The sequence below is a fragment of the Dermacentor silvarum genome, chromosome 9, assembly GCF_013339745.2.
Source record: "Dermacentor silvarum isolate Dsil-2018 chromosome 9, BIME_Dsil_1.4, whole genome shotgun sequence".
NCBI classification, from domain to species: Eukaryota; Metazoa; Arthropoda; class Arachnida; order Ixodida; family Ixodidae; genus Dermacentor; species Dermacentor silvarum.
In genome coordinates, this window is record NC_051162.1 from 39,453,639 (window position 1) to 39,469,379 (window position 15,741).

Here is a 15,741-nt window from a genome sequence, read left to right on the forward strand (position 1 = left end):
ACATGCTTTACAGGTCCAATTTGAATACCATCTGTGTCCTGGGATTTACTACTTTTAACAGAGCTTATAAAAGAGAAAACCTCAGTTAAGGAACTCCTCATCAGATCTAATGCCATACCACGTATACTGTAGTCATAAAGTTTGGACAGAAGCACAACATGATTTACACTGTCAACTCCTTACGCAGGTCCAGAAATAAACCTACCACATATAAAAGTTTTTCAATATTTTGCAGTATTTCATGTTTTATGTTTAGAAGCGCATACTCACATGATTTTTTTGAAATCCATATTTTGCCGTACTGATAATACCATATTTCCTAAGAAACCCTCCAGCCATGAATTTAGAACAGTTTTCCAAAAGTCTCGACAGAAGAGGTAGTATTGATATAGGTCGGAAATTGTTTACACTATGGTCGGCGCCACCTTTATGAATCGGGCAAACTCTGACTATTTTAAGTTTGCTAGGGAAAATTCCGGATTCAAGTATTTTATTGATAATGTGAGCGAAGACATTAGAGATGATACACATATTTTATAGGAGATGCTATGATACCGTCGACACCTGCAGTAGTGTTGCGCGTGAGTACATGAAATCATTGAGATGCATATTAGTGCAGCGCGGCAGAGAATGTTTTCACTTCACATCACGCGCAAGAGCGCTGCCTGTGCATTCATGTGATTTCATGCAGCCCTACTTTTGCCGCGGGCTTTACCGTAATGCTTGGGCAGTGCGGTGAAGTTTGACAAAATTTTAATGATGTCGCACCATATCACCGAATTTCACGCTTTGAGACTTAACTTTGAGCGGAGCGGTAGCAAATGCTTACATTTACCTTAAGCATAAGCGCACTGTGCATGCATTCGTTTGATTCGCGATGTGTTACTTCTATTGAGGGCTTTACCGCAATGCTTAGGTAGTGCGGTGAAGTGTGACAAATTTTTAATGATGTCGCACGATATGACCGAATTTCACGCTTTGAGACTTAAACTTGAGCGGAGCGGTAGCAAATGGTTACGTTCACCTTGAGAACAGGCGCACTGTGCATGCATTCATATGATTTCATGATGCCTTACTCCTGTCGAGGGCTTTACCGTAACGCTCGTGTAGGGCTGTGAAGCTTCATGAAGTTGTAATAAGATCACATGGGGTCTGATAGAATTTCATGCACTAAAGCGTTAATTTTGTGCAGAGAGGCAATGAAACTTCATACTGAACTCGCAGCTTGGCAGGCATAGGTGATTTTTTGGGGTCAATAATAATACTGTGCATGTTTCTTTTGATGGCAGCCTTTACAGCATGAATGGTAGTCATGCTGTGAAGCGTGCAGCGCCAGTCATCAGCCATAGGCGGCGCTTTTTAAAAAGGTTTTATTATGCTTATTATGTTTTATTATGCTTCTGTAAACTCATTCTGTACGTTCACGTTTACGCTTCACAAAAGAGTCTGGTGTGATTATCTCACAGGAAAAGCGCTTAGCAGGAATTTGTGTTGAAGAGCTGTGAACGATGACTGACCCAGAGGGAACATAATGTTCGATGGGCGTTAGCGCGGCGCTGCGTACGTAGCTGACCGAGCATTGGATATGCAACGTCGGCAGCGCGTTCGCAGAACTTTCGCTTTGACACCGCTTCTTGCAGAACCGGCGCGTAGTAATAAACAAATCAAATATACTAAATACAGCGGTAAAACACCACATTGTTCAAGTAAGATAGAGATGCGGGCAAGCATTGCAAGTCAATCTAATCCACTTATGTACTAGCATATCGTAACGTTCCTGAGTTCGCGTCTCTTGTGTGCGTCGTTTGAACTTCAAGCGTGAGCATCGCTTCCGAATGCTTTTCAACGACGATGTGTTCGACGGTGAGTTTTACATTGAGGTTACGATGAGTTGTAAAATGTTTGTATCTGAACAATTGCGACTGCTTTCGGCTTGCTATAACTGTTCAGCGCCTGGATGGACAAGTAGCACGTTTTGCAAACAGCACTTCTAGTGCGGGATTTGGCACTGTGTCCCAGAAAATCTGCACTAATCATGTAATGACGAATAGTTATTGCTGCTCGCAAACAACGAGTGCATGGTGCTGCCACCGCAAAGTAACGTCGAATTTACGCGCGTTGGGTTTTCGCACTGAAATTTGTGCCGATGCGTGGTGTAAGTGATGTCCCTGTACTCAGTTTAGTAGGGAAACTCTATGCCCTTGCTGAAGGTTTTGCTCTTCCATAGTATGGGGCGTACCGGCCCAGATGGTGCAACGTATTCAGCTCTTAGTATCCGTAACCGGAGAACAACGAGGCAGCTCGCCCTAGACGCGGGCGCACTCGGCCACTGTTTTTGCTAGCTCCATCACCATGTAACCGAGTAATCCTTTGTTAAACCATTTTCTTCTGTATCAAGTCACTGCCTCCTGCCCGCAGTGACGCCATTTCCTACAACCTGATGCGGCAGTTTTTTGTCTATTCTGCTTGCACAAAGTGCCCTGTGATGTATTTCCCAGTGAAAGCTGCATTAATTCACGCACTAGGCATGCTTGAGCTAGGTTTTAGCTCTAATGAAACTTCGCTTGGGCAAAGTGGCATCGTGACAGCACTACTACCATTCTTCCACTCGCGCCCTTCTATCCATTGTGAAAGTGTGACACCTGATTTAGTTCGAACACATTTTGATGAAGGAGTTTTTAATACATTGATGAATTAAGAATACCTTGCTCCACCAAGCTTGAGCAGGCTAAGATTGGTGTGCAAGTAGAGTGAGCTTATCTCATAATGCCAACATACATGACTGGTAAACAGTTATGCAGACAGGCTGGAACTAAAGAACATGGTAGTGTCACTTCTAGGTGCTTCATGCATTAAGAGATAGCATGACATACTTACAGGTAGAACATTAGCATGACGTATTATGAGCATGACATGTTAACACATAACAGCTGCAAGGACCCACTAATCTTATTGGGCTGATGTTAGTTTATTACTTTGAATGCGACAGCATTATAGGTGAACTTCAACCACTTTGAAAGATCTAGCAGAAAATGTGGCCTGATCGCAGACAGTGCAGTTTAGCGCAGAATCTCAAAATACTAGCTGTCAAGAGGGAAGAATGAAAGAACTGGCACGTTTTGCACGTGCCAGATGTTTTCAAGAGCATAGGCATAGCTACCGGGGGGCACTTGCCTCCCTACTGTCAAAAGTGGGGGGTTTGAAGTATGCCATTTGCCCCCCCCCCCCCCCCACACACACACACACTTTTGAAAGTGGGCACTTTTGGCTGCATGCTGGAAAGTTCAACAAAACTACAGCTGAAGCTAAATTTTATTTTGCAATAGAGTGGCCATGTAGATAATACTTTTATTTGCTATATGTATACCCTGCTTAGGCAGCGAGGATTGTCTTTTGTGCTTCCTTGTGATGCGCTGTAGCGGGCGAAACACGGGATTCGCCATACGCGCTCACATTGTGAAGGCCTGGAGCTGGACTGTTCTAGCCGTAACAAATTTCCGCTTGTGCTACTCGCATCATGCCCAGTTTTTTGGGACCACTTAACCGTATTTGAAAACACAATCCGCTTGCCATATATAATCCACGGGCGAGGGGAGAAGTCCTGATAAAGATTTATAATCAGCCGCTCGACCATACAGGACCAATGTGCCCTGGTGGACCGAGACCGGGCTGCCGCAAAAGCCACAGGGGTCCTGGAATAGGAAGCCCTCCTAGAATTTGTACGGGGCACGTCCTTCTGGCTGGTCCCAAACGTTCTCTTTGTACATAGCCACAATAAATGTTTTTTACTCACTCACCCCCAACGATTGGTGTACCTTGCGGCATGAAATCCTTGGTGTGCCTTATGGCAGGAAATTTTCGAAGCACAACTTCTAATTTTGTCGATTTTATTTTCAGGTCCTTTGTAAATAAGAGCTACACTATTACTTGTTTCCTGGCAGGAGCAAGAGCAGCATATATTTGATGTTTTGAAGAAATGGCCACTTTTTGGTGACGTGTACCGAAAACTTGAACCGTGGAGGTTGCTTATGTGCTCGAAAAACAGTTACGGAATACTCTCTTCCCCAATTTTTTACGCGTTATACATGGCATTTAACAGCACGGTGTTTATATTTATTCGAAGTACGAAGCATTGTTCTGAGTGACAAGCGATATATGTTCATTCTAATTAGGTTCATTACAGCCTTTGTAGAAAGTTACTCGTTGAAGTGTTTCAGGGTGTCATAGTGCCGCTAGTCTAATAGTTTCCCAGACTTCTAAAACAACTGCACAAGATACGGACTTGAAATTCCGTGAAAATAGAATTCTGAGCGCAATGAGTAGCGAAACTTTCCCTTTCTTGCTTTAAATGCAAGTGTTCCAGATAATTATTAAACCCTCAATTTTTCAAGTGTTTTTGTGCATCATACGAGGGCCGTAGTTTGTTTCTCCGTTGTCCTCAGTGAGCTAACCATGCCATCTTGTTTATAGCTGGGGAAAATTAGGGGCATGTTATAGGCAATATATTGGCAATGTGTATGATGAGTGGGTTAAATTCACCTTTTTCGATATAATAGACTGCTGCACTGTCATAATTACAACTACGAATGAGGTAAAATTGTGCGAACATAGGGGGAATAATACGCCAAGTTTATGTGCAATGGTAAATGCATGTTGATCAAGTACAGCTTTAAAAAACTGTCTGTAAGCAAGTATTAGGAAATATCACGCTGTTGTTAGGTTTCACAATGCTAGGTTTCACAATGTCCCCAGAGAATTCTGCATTTTCGATATTTTATACTTTTATGGAATAAAAACTACAATGCATTTTAACTACAATGTCTCGCAGAGTTTTAACATTTCTGGCTTATTTAGACGCGTTACGAATATTTATTTAACTCTCATTTTTTGCCTTTAACTTTTTCATGCGTGATATACCGGGTTCGCATGGTGTCCTCATTGAACTAAAGGAGGTAGCTTCTTTCAGTTTTGTGACTTTGAAGACCAGGTAACATTTGATCTGGAGGTAAAGTTCACAATGGATGGGTAATTGGGACTGTTGCAATGAATTACGTATGCAAGCACTCTAGAGTGCTTGTAGCAATAGCCTCTAGAACCTATCTAACGAGTGGGGCAGAATTGAGCCCACTGCCCTGACAGAACAGTAAACGCCACCAAGACCAAATTTAGTGAAAATTGGTGGTAGGCTATGAAAACTCTCTGTGCGAGTTAAATGGGGTTGGGTCAAACAGTCTTCATAAAAAAATCTTATTCAAGCGTTAGAGCATATAATATGACCGCTTTCAGCTGTTCTTCCCAATGTCCCAACGTAGCTGTTGGTTACAACAAAATTATATCTCGTCGAAAGGGGAGGGGGTTAAAGTACTATGTGCGACAAAATTTTTACATTCATGGCCTAGTTACAAGCGTTGCAAATAATTACTGAGCCATCATTTTTCCGCACTATTTTTTATGCATCCTAAAACGTTCCTAGTTGGTTTCAGCGATGTCCTCCGTGAACTAAACAAGACACATTGTTTATATTTGGAGAAAATAAAGAGCGCAGTATGGGCATTATGTCAGTAAGTTTGAAGTTTAGTTGAAGTTTGAAGTTTATTATTATTAGCAAAATAGCGACACATAAAATGAAGGAGACGTTTTACAGACTAGGGTCCCATAGTCCGAAGACTGTAGGGGGACCCACGATGAAGGAAGCATGTAAAAAAAAATGCAAAGGCAAATGGCAAGACAATGTAGTATAAATAGAATAATATTATACAGAAGCTATAGCAAAACAACAAAATGATAAAACATAGTGATAAATACAACTAAATAATAAAATCGCTACATCACAATTCAAAAAGGACAACATAGAATGATTATGACGATAGAAGGTGTAATTTTAAAGTTTTTTTGAACGTGTAAAGGTCAGTTAAGGACTTTATATTGGGTGGAATAGAGTTCCATAATGAAATGGCTGTGAATGACAACGATTTTATGCCATAATTAGTGCGAACTCGGGGAAGTAATAAACTTCCTTCTAATGCGAAGCGAGTGCGGTTAGTGTTTTTTAGTAAGTCATAGTTGATGAGATCAAAAGGCAGCCGATGGTTAATAATATTAAAAAACAAACAAGTACAATGAAATTCAAATAACTTACTCATACATAAAATTATATTGTCTAAGCAATGAAATAGCGTTAGAACGACGAGGGCTGAAAGTGATAATGCGGATGGCTTGGTTCTGTATGTGTTGCACAGATGAGATGTACGAATGATATGTGTTTGCCCAGGTAGTTATACCATAGCTAAAGTGACTATGAACAAATGAGAAGTAGAGCGATAATAATGCATTAGTGGAGAAATATGGCCTAGCTTTAATTAATGCCCGAATACCAAAAAGCAGTCCTTTTCTTAATGTCTGACAAATGTAGACCAAAATTAAGAGTTATGTCTAAACGTACTCCGAGAAAAGAAACAGAATCACAAGCATAGATAGTATTAGGACCCATTGTTAGAGCAGCAGAAGTTAATAAATGCTTTGAGGAGATCTGAAAATCATAAACTGAGTTTTAGAGGGGTTTATAGTTAGGTCATTGTTGTTACACCATGAAACTACATTGTTGAGTACAGAGTTTAGTTTTGATATTAAAGATGGAACTGTTTTGGCCTTACATGATACTGTGGTGTCGTCAGCATACAACACGCAATGTGCAGAACTTATGACATCAGGGAGATCATTTATATAAATAATAAATAGGAGAGGACCAAGAATGGACCCCTGCGGAACTCCTTGATTAGTAATCTTAGTGTTAGAGTAAGAGCCACCAGTAAAGACCACGCTTTGTCGGTTAAATAGGTAACTCTTCAGAAAGTTTAAAGGCGGTCCAGTAATACCATAGGAATCTAGCTTATTAAAAAGAATGGAGTGATTGAGCGTGTCGAAGGCTTTGGTTAAGTCCAAAAATACTGAACCCGAAAAGTTACCACTATCAATGGAATGTTTGATGAAGTCAGTCAAAGAAAGCAGAGCATGGTTAGTGGAGCTTCCATGACGAAAACCAAATTGGGAAGGCTTTATAACATTAAATTTCGAAAGGTAAGCATTAAGACGCTTTACGAACAGATGTTCAATTAGTTTACTTAATGATGGAAGAATAGATATAGCCTATAATTTTTGATAGCATCTTTATCACCTTTCTTAAAAATTGGTATGACCTTAGCACATTTTAATGAGTCAGGATAAGAACCTTTAGAAAAAATGAGATTATATGGGTTAAGGGCAATTATATGGGTTAAGGGCAACTGTTAAGAGCAACTTCAGACAGGGGACTAATTATGATAGTCGCAGTAAAATACGCAAGCAAGTGATCTGGAGCTTTCTGAAAGTGTTTTACGAACAAAGCAGAATTTATCCCTTTGACCTGGGAGGACTGTGAACTCAACCGATATCAAATCTACAGAAATTTGAGAGGGCAGGGGGGGGGGGGATGAGTAGGGAGGTAGTACACTATGATAAACTTTATGACAAAGTAATGTGTTAAGTGAATTAATGGTTTTTTAAATTTCCAAAAAGAAGTACTCCAAAGCATTACATGCAAGCCAGATTTCCAACAGAAAAGTCATATACAGGCAACTTTTTAACAGTGTGATATAATTACAGGAAACTGAAATTTTCATTTCAACTGTTCGAAAGAAACAGCTTTGCTGGAAATTTGGTTGTAATTCTCCAAGGTCGCACACATCTGCTGTCCTTTCTTGTGTGAATATTGAGAGTCATTCATGTTGATTGTACTTCATTGTGTATAACCTCGATAATACTACTACCTTAACTAGCGATACATTTGTGCTATAGACCTAAACAGCAAGTACAATTTCTTGTTTAATTGGTAAAATTGTCTGTAACAAATGGGGATTTTCTTTACATGCCCTGCGGTGCTACTGGGTGGGATCAGGAACCTCTGGACGCTCACTGCCTTTTGTACCTGCATCATCTTGAGACTTTATATAGTTGCAAGAAATAAATCGAAATTTAAATAATATTTCAAGCTGTCATGGTTCACCATCCGATGTGCCGTTAAGGTTTTGAAGGACGGTCCTGATTTCTTCCAGGTTGAAGGGTTCGTCGAGGTCGGGGTTGTCCGCTCCCGTGTACGGGGAACCGGGTGCTTCGGCGTCGCTTTCGTGGCTGCTCGAGAGTGGCATGTATCTTTCGGCAAGTCTTGCCATAAATTCCTGCTCGTTGGAGTTTTTGAGGTCGCGTTTCGCTATCTTGTCAGCCGCCTTGGTCTGGGAGCTCTTGGTTTGACCCTTGTTAAGAAGGTGTTTGAGCAGGTTCCAGGTTTTGCCCGATGTCATGCTGCCATCGGCCCTTGCACATACTTCGTCCCATTGTTGGAGAGTACCGACCAGTGATTCCCAATGTCCTTGTTCAGCAGTGCGATCTTTTTCCTGAGTCTTCTATTGAGTCACTGAGTACGCCATCTCTGCGATATGGATCTTTTTGCTTCCAGCATGTGAGCGAGCTTAGCATCCATCCCGATTGTCTGGACGTCCGTTTCGATTTCTTTGGTCGCCTTGAGGGCGTCCTCCTTGAGTTCGCGCGTCCACTGTTCTAGTGTAGCGGGCTTTTCGGTACGTTCCTTTCGTACCTGTCTAAACGCATCCCAATCCATGTATCTCCATTTTCGGAGTGGTTTCGAGGCGATTGCTATTGACGTTTCTACAATGTAATGGTCGCTTCCGAGGTCCTCACCGGTATTGTGTCAGGTGGCCCTCTCGACGTTGAGGACGAACGTAAGGTCTGGGGTGGTGTCCCTCGAAACCGAGTTGCCCATCCTGGTGGGGTAGAGCGCGGACGTGATCAGGGTGAGGCCCATCTCTTCCGCATCAGTGGCAAGATTTCTGCCTTTGGCGCTGGTGACGCCATATCCCCATTCTACGTTTGGGGCGTTGAAATCTCCGGCAGTAATCAGCGGGTTGTCTCCGGCTTTGTCCCTGGCCTTCTTCAAAATTCGTCTGAAACTTTGCGTTTTGTGGTTCGGGCTACTGTATGTGTTGAGTGCTAGTATGCTCTTGGCCTTTTTGCCTTTGGGAAACACTTCGATGAGCAAGTGCTCACATTTGCTGTCCGGATTACTTCTGTCAATTTCGGCCCATGCGAGCCTGTTACTAACAAACGTCGCTACACCGCTGCAGGCTTTTCTGGGTGGAACAGCAATTGCTTCATATCCCGGAAGGGTGGGTGTGTCGGTGTTGGTCTCTTGAATGAGTATGATGTCCGGCTTGTCTGTAGTGTGTCTGATGTGTTGTTGCAGGACCGATTTCTTGCTGCGAGAACCACGACAATTCTATTGCCAGATTATTAGCTTCCCTTGATTGCTAATTTGCGCTTGGTGCCTTTCGGCTGGTTCTCGCTTATTTGCCTTCTCCATTTTTGCTTTCCACTTTGGTTGCGGACTTTACCGCCATTTTGGGTGTAACGATATCGCTTGTTGCACTGTTCCTTCTGACCATGGGGTAGGCGGGGGGGGGTTGACAGGTGCTGTGGAGTGAGTAAAGACGGTTCTCTCGAAAGCCTCGATCCTGGCGCCGAAGCCCTTCTCCATCACTTTTACCCTGCTCGTTAGGCCGTCGACCGCCTCTACTAGTCTGTCGTGACCCTTCTTGAGCGACTCGACATCGAATTGGAGTTGACCTAGGGTACTAAGGATCTTGTCCAATTTACCGTCTATGTCATTGGCAGGCGTGTCACCTTCCGTGGTCTTGGCCTTGCGTTTCTTGGTGGCTGGTGTGCCCGCGGGTGGGGTTTGAGTAGCCGTTTCTGATTCCGCTACGCTGGGGGGAGTCGGACTGGGTGAAGTGTCCATGTGCGTATCCTGTGTCTGTGCGCTTGGTTTGCTGGTTTGCGTTTTAAGCAATCTATTCTCGTTAGCCAGTTCTGTCATTGTGCGTCTGAGTTGAGCGTTCTCGTGCTCGAGTGCTTTGATTCTTTCTAAGATGTCTTTGTGTACATTATTCTCTGGCCGTGCTTGCAAGCTCACCTGAGATTGGTCCCTAAGCGGCCCGCGGTTTGTGGGCAGCGTCCCCACCGTTGCGGATGCCTGGCATCCCGTTGTCGCCTTGACTCGCTGGGCCCAGCTGTTGGCTCCGGCCGGGGGTGGGAAGCGCACCCCCGAGGTGGAGCGGTCTCGGCTACCGGGTGTGCGGGAGCGGCTCCTGCGACCTCTGCTGGCCGATCGGGATCCCGAGCTCCCTCTGGATCTGGAGCGTCCTCTGTGCTCACGCTGTCTGTCTGGCAACTGCGCCACATCTGCGCCGTTGTGCCTTAAGAGACTAGTCGCCTTATCTCGAATTTTCTTGGCCGCAATGGCTGCCTGCTTGTTCTCGATTCTTCGCTTGCGTACCACGTACGGGACCTGGTATCTGTTCTTGCATTCCTTGCTGGCCGTGGGGTGTTTCTCGCCGCACAACGCGCAAGAGACCTCTTCGCAAACGTGATCAGCTCCGGGGTCTGCAATGCTGCAGCCCCTGCAAGTCTGCTTTTCAGGTGCGGGGCATACGTCTGCTCGGTGCCCCAGTTTTCCGCAAGCCGGACATATTGCGATCTGCTTCCTGTAGAGCGAGCACTCTACCCATGCACATCCGTACATCACGTGGTTGGGAACTTTGTATCCTTCGAAGACCACAATCACCGTCCCGGTTTCCTTAATGCGCTTCGCCGCCAGTGCGAGTGGGTTTCTCGGTTTGACGACAGACCTGGTTATCGTTTCTTGCGTGTGGTGGAGCGGAATGTTGCGAATGACTCCCTTGCACGTGTCGTCCGGTGCAGTCTGGTAGGAGGATGCCTCGTGCGTCTGTCCGGCGATGGTGATGCTCTGAATTTTCAAATATCCGTGGACATTCTCGGGTAGCGGGGAACTCACGACCATGATGTTCTGTTTGAGGTTGGGGCAAATCGTGTCCCCATCGCACTGCGTCGTTTCGAGTCCGGCTGCTTCTTGAATGGCCTGCACAATTTCCACGTGTCCGGTTTTGGCGATGTTCAGTCCGCCGCGGATGCGAATTACTACTTTGGTCTCGTTTTGCGGGAGTAAGGGCATTCTACTTGCCTTGATGATTTCTTTACGGGCCGACACGGGCTTGGATGCTTTCGTTGTGGCGCCGTAGGCTGCCACGTTGGTGGCTACGTTGAGGTTAGGCTTGGTCGTTCTTCGTGGGGCGATGTCGCACCACCCGTTGCTGACGGAAACCTCCGATGGGGCGATTTCTCGGCCGGTGACTTCGTAAGGCATCGTAGTACGGTTGGCAAGACTTGGGTAGAAGTCTCTGTGCCGGCGGGAGCCCCGCCGTTTGTTCAAGCGGCGAACTCGTCGGCGGGTACGGCGTTAGGGTTAGCCGACGTGGCGGCCGCCCCGGGCACAAAAGTTCTCGCGAAAGTACACAAAAAGAACTCACAGGGTCGAAAATGGTCTTGAAATGAAGCATATATCTTCATAAACGTGATGCCGCGGTGCGGTGGCACTGGTTTCGCAAAAGTCGCACTCAATTTGAGCAAAAAGCGGGAGCTCGACGCTACGCGTCCGTCCAGCTCGGCGCCATCCGCGTTCCTCAGCACGGCAGCATCGCTTAGCAGTGACGTAGTTGCTGGGTGAGGAGGTCATGTGGGGGTCTTTGTAAAGTTATCTAGGTGGTGTTGGAGGGGCGCGTTCTACTTCGGTCGGCCTAGGAGATCGAGCGCACCCGCCCAGGCCGCAAGGCTCCGAGGGGTGGGTATGAGGGCGTTCTAATTCTGGCGGCTCCGGCGGTTGCGCACGCCCGCCCGCCCGAGCTGATGTATCTTGAAGCCCTCTGCGTCGGGGATAGATCCCACCATGCGCTGTGTTTTCGCTGCTTAGTTCGCGTTGCTGCTAGACGCAGCACGAAGGTCAATTCGCTCGCTGCTGCTGCAACGCCTCCTCACTCCAGCATTTTGACAGCGAGTTGCCGCGGTCATCGAGTGAGATGTGTTCATGTTTGATCGTGCGCGGGTAACACCATGTTTGGTAATTTAGTTAGTATATGTATGTTTAGAAGTTTAAACGGCCGAAGCAACTGCTATCTTTAATTCGTATAGCTATCTATTAGTTTGTAATCCCAATCGATGCTTCGCCTTTCGGGGGAAACTGCGACTATTTTGATGAGTCAATTACTGGGTGGTGGTCGCTCTCAACTACAAACATTTATCCCTTCGAAACATTTATCCCTTAGACAAAGGGATAAATGTTTTCGGCTCCAAAACCAACGCCAGGGATAAGATAGAGACAGAAGAAATGGAAAGAAAGGGAGGCTAACCAGAGGGTAGATTCGGTTTGCTACCCTACGCTGGGGAGAGAGGAGAGGGGGAGGTAAAGTGAGAGGAAAATAGAGAGAGAGAAAGAAAGGAAGCACAAATACACAATCACAGTCGGCCACTGTTACCGCATACTATCCCCGCACAGCACATTTGCACTTGAAGAACCATCAACATCAGTTCAAGCTGCAGCCGCTTGTCCAAGTCTGTTGTCGTTAAGAACTGCAACAGTTCCCTCGTCGCCATCCGCTCCAATTGCTTGTGATGTCGGTATTCTAAAATTATTTCCTCAGTTAAAGGTCTTTGTTCAAAGCACGCTATTGCGATTGCGAGTGGTCGGCTATGCGAATCGTAGCAAGGACAGTCACAGAGAAGGTGCCGGAAAGTCTCTGTCGCGGAGGCTCAGTGGCTAAGGCGTTCTGCTGCTGAGCTGGGGGATCGAATCCCTGCCGTGGCAGCCGCATTTTGATGGAGGCGAAATGCAAAAGCGCCCATGTGCTTGCGTTGTAGTGCACGTTAAATAACCCCAGGTGGCCAAAAATTAAACCGGAGCCCTCCAATACGGCGTACCTCATAATCCGAACAGGTAATGATCGGCTGGACGTCTGTCCCGACCTGCACGTACAGTGCCACGTATGGGCACACTAAACGAGTGTGCCCGAACAGACTGGTGCCATTGAAAGCTCTATGCACAAAGTGTGCCGGTGCACACCTCGCGCGCACACTACTTCAGTTCTACTTCACGAACGGAGGAGAACAACCTCACTCCTACTTAACCAACGGAAGATAGCACTCTTAATTCGTCTTTATCGCCTCATTTCTTCTTTCACCTTCCCTGTTTCTTCTTGATTCTTTCGATTTGAAATGCATGCCTCCCTTCACTTTCTTCTCCCACCCTCACATATTCATTTTTCTTTTTTATTCATCTCTTCATTCAGCTTTTTGTTTGTTAGTGTCCTTGCTTACGCCGACCAAGGTGGAGCCATGCTTTAAGAATACTATTGGCGGAATGACTGATATCCTCATACTTCTCGTCATCATCAGTCGTCTCACTCCGCGACCACACCTTTAAGTTTTCGTCTCGTTTTTCTTTCACGGTACATCAAATTAATTGGCACTCCGTATCGTTTGTTTTAACATTGGCCTACTCTTCAGTTATGTCCTAGATTCCCGCCATTTCTCAGCACCAAGCGACGTCCTATCTCCCTGGTCTACTTGGGACACCTGCCTACCAGCTGACTGAACCTGCCTGTCCTTTGCTCTTGGTGGCCTGCCTTAAAGGGACACTAAAGTCAAATAAAAAGTGAAGCTAATGTGACAGAGCAATGCCCTAGAACGTCTAAGGCGTCAATATAATAGCGAACAGAGCTTTAGTATTCGAGAAATTGAAGTAAATGCACAACATGATAAGAGACTCCCCAGGGACATTCCGGTACTTACCCGTTGACGAAGGCACTCCTCAAAAAAAAAAAATTATGTCACTAGTACTCAACCACTCATATTAAAAATATTGTTTCGTTGGTTTATAAGACGGAAGAAAATGCTACTTGTCGACTTCTATTAGATTCTTAGAAAAATACCTTTTTGGCGTTACACTTGATAACGACGTCGGCGGTCAAAAGGTTTCGTTTTCCCTCGACTCCGCGCTGCGTGCGCTTTCGAGTTTCAGAAGTTTCGTTATAGCGTAGTGCTGCGCTGGTGCTACTGGCTCAATAAACTTTCACTTGAATTTGCTAGCAGCTTGAGAGTCACGACGGCCCGTCCAGATGGTGACCAGCTTCGTCGCCCGACGTCGCATTGCTGGAGTTCTTGCTGCTTTCGCGCTCGGAAGAGCCGGTGTCGAGGCCGCCGTCGTAGTACGTAACGACGCCGGCAGCGCGAGCCCTCAGCAGCATGTCACGCTCATCGGAGCTTAAATCGCTAAAATCGAGCCCAGCATTGCGAGCCAATGTGTCGTTGTCAGGGTCGTGAACTAGTTGGTTCATTGCGACGAGCGTCGACGATCACTGTGTTCACAATTCGGCGCGCGCTTTACCTTTCTCTATGGTGGCTAGCCACCATACTTCCGTTTTCGCACTGCCGTCGGCTCTGTCTTGGCACTGTTTCTGGCCGCGCGTTCACGCTTTCCGTAAAAAAAAAGAAAAAAAAAAGAGAGAGAGAGCCGTAGCGCCGTCTGCGGGCGCCGTTTACTCACCGGCGGCACGACGTCACTATATGGCCATGACGTCAACACTCCTCGCTCGCGCGGGCGATTTACATTGCGTTAGAAGTACGCGGACGCTTCACACGCAATTTTCTCATCAAATAAACGTTTTCTTGGCACGAAACAACCGTTTCAAGGTTTCTTGTGTGATATTTTAACAGTCCACGTTGAATTAATATTTGCCTTTAGTGTCTCTTTAACGCCTTGGACTCTTTTCTCTTCCCTCACGGCCTTCTCTATAACTTTTTTTCCTTTCCATCATCTTTTATTTAGTGTATCTGACAACTATGCTTTAATAAAAGCTGTCGAGATGCATCCCACTATGCTAATGCTTACCTTTGGTGTCTCGGACTTTTGGTCGATCAGTATGACAATTGGTTCGGCTATATCTCGCACTTTTTCTTTTAACACTGAAACTGTTTAAGCCAGCCGCAATTTGTGGTGCGTAGCAAGAAACTACCAAGAAAGAAAAACTTTCTGGTTGAGGCGGGATTTGAACTCGTCTCCCCGGTCCGAAGGCGAGCGTCGTCAGAACTAGGCTATACAGCCACGCTTGCAGAGCTTGTATTTATGCGAACCATATGATTGCGTTCGAGCGTCGTCGTCTTCGTCCACAGCTGGCGTGTTCGTACGCTCGTGCTCTGCGAGGTGGAGAGGTTTTGCGCGCTGTGAGAGCGAGGGAGAGAGACGCATTCACGGAGCGGGTCTCCTGGAACGCGGTGTTAGCATTGGAACGCGGTGTCGGTGTTGTAAGCTGCGCTATGCAACGCGCAGTGACGGCCGTAAGTCCAAGACGCGCACAAAGAAATTATCATCATCATGAGTAATAAGACGAGAAGTTCGCGCACACTTCCTCAAAATGCTGGGCTACGGTCGCCCAGCTTCGCTGTTTCAAGCGTTGCGCGGCCGAATGCAAGGTTAAGCGTTTTGCAATTGGCTTTTCTCTAAAACCTCTTTTGGGTTTCTACCCCTTTTCATTAATATTTAATTGGTTTAAACCTGCCGTACCATTGGTGATGCAGGTGTCCCTCACTTTTATTTATGTTTTTTTTTCATTTTCGAGGGGCCCAAAAACTAGCCGTAGTCCTTGCGCAGCGCTTCGGCCTGACAAACCGCTTGCAACAAGGCTAGGTAGGGACAAACGGAGCAAAGCGTGGTCTCGTGCGTGATAACGTACTATCTAGACAAAATCATATTTAGAAGCAAGATTCTCTAGCAAAACGCCCCCA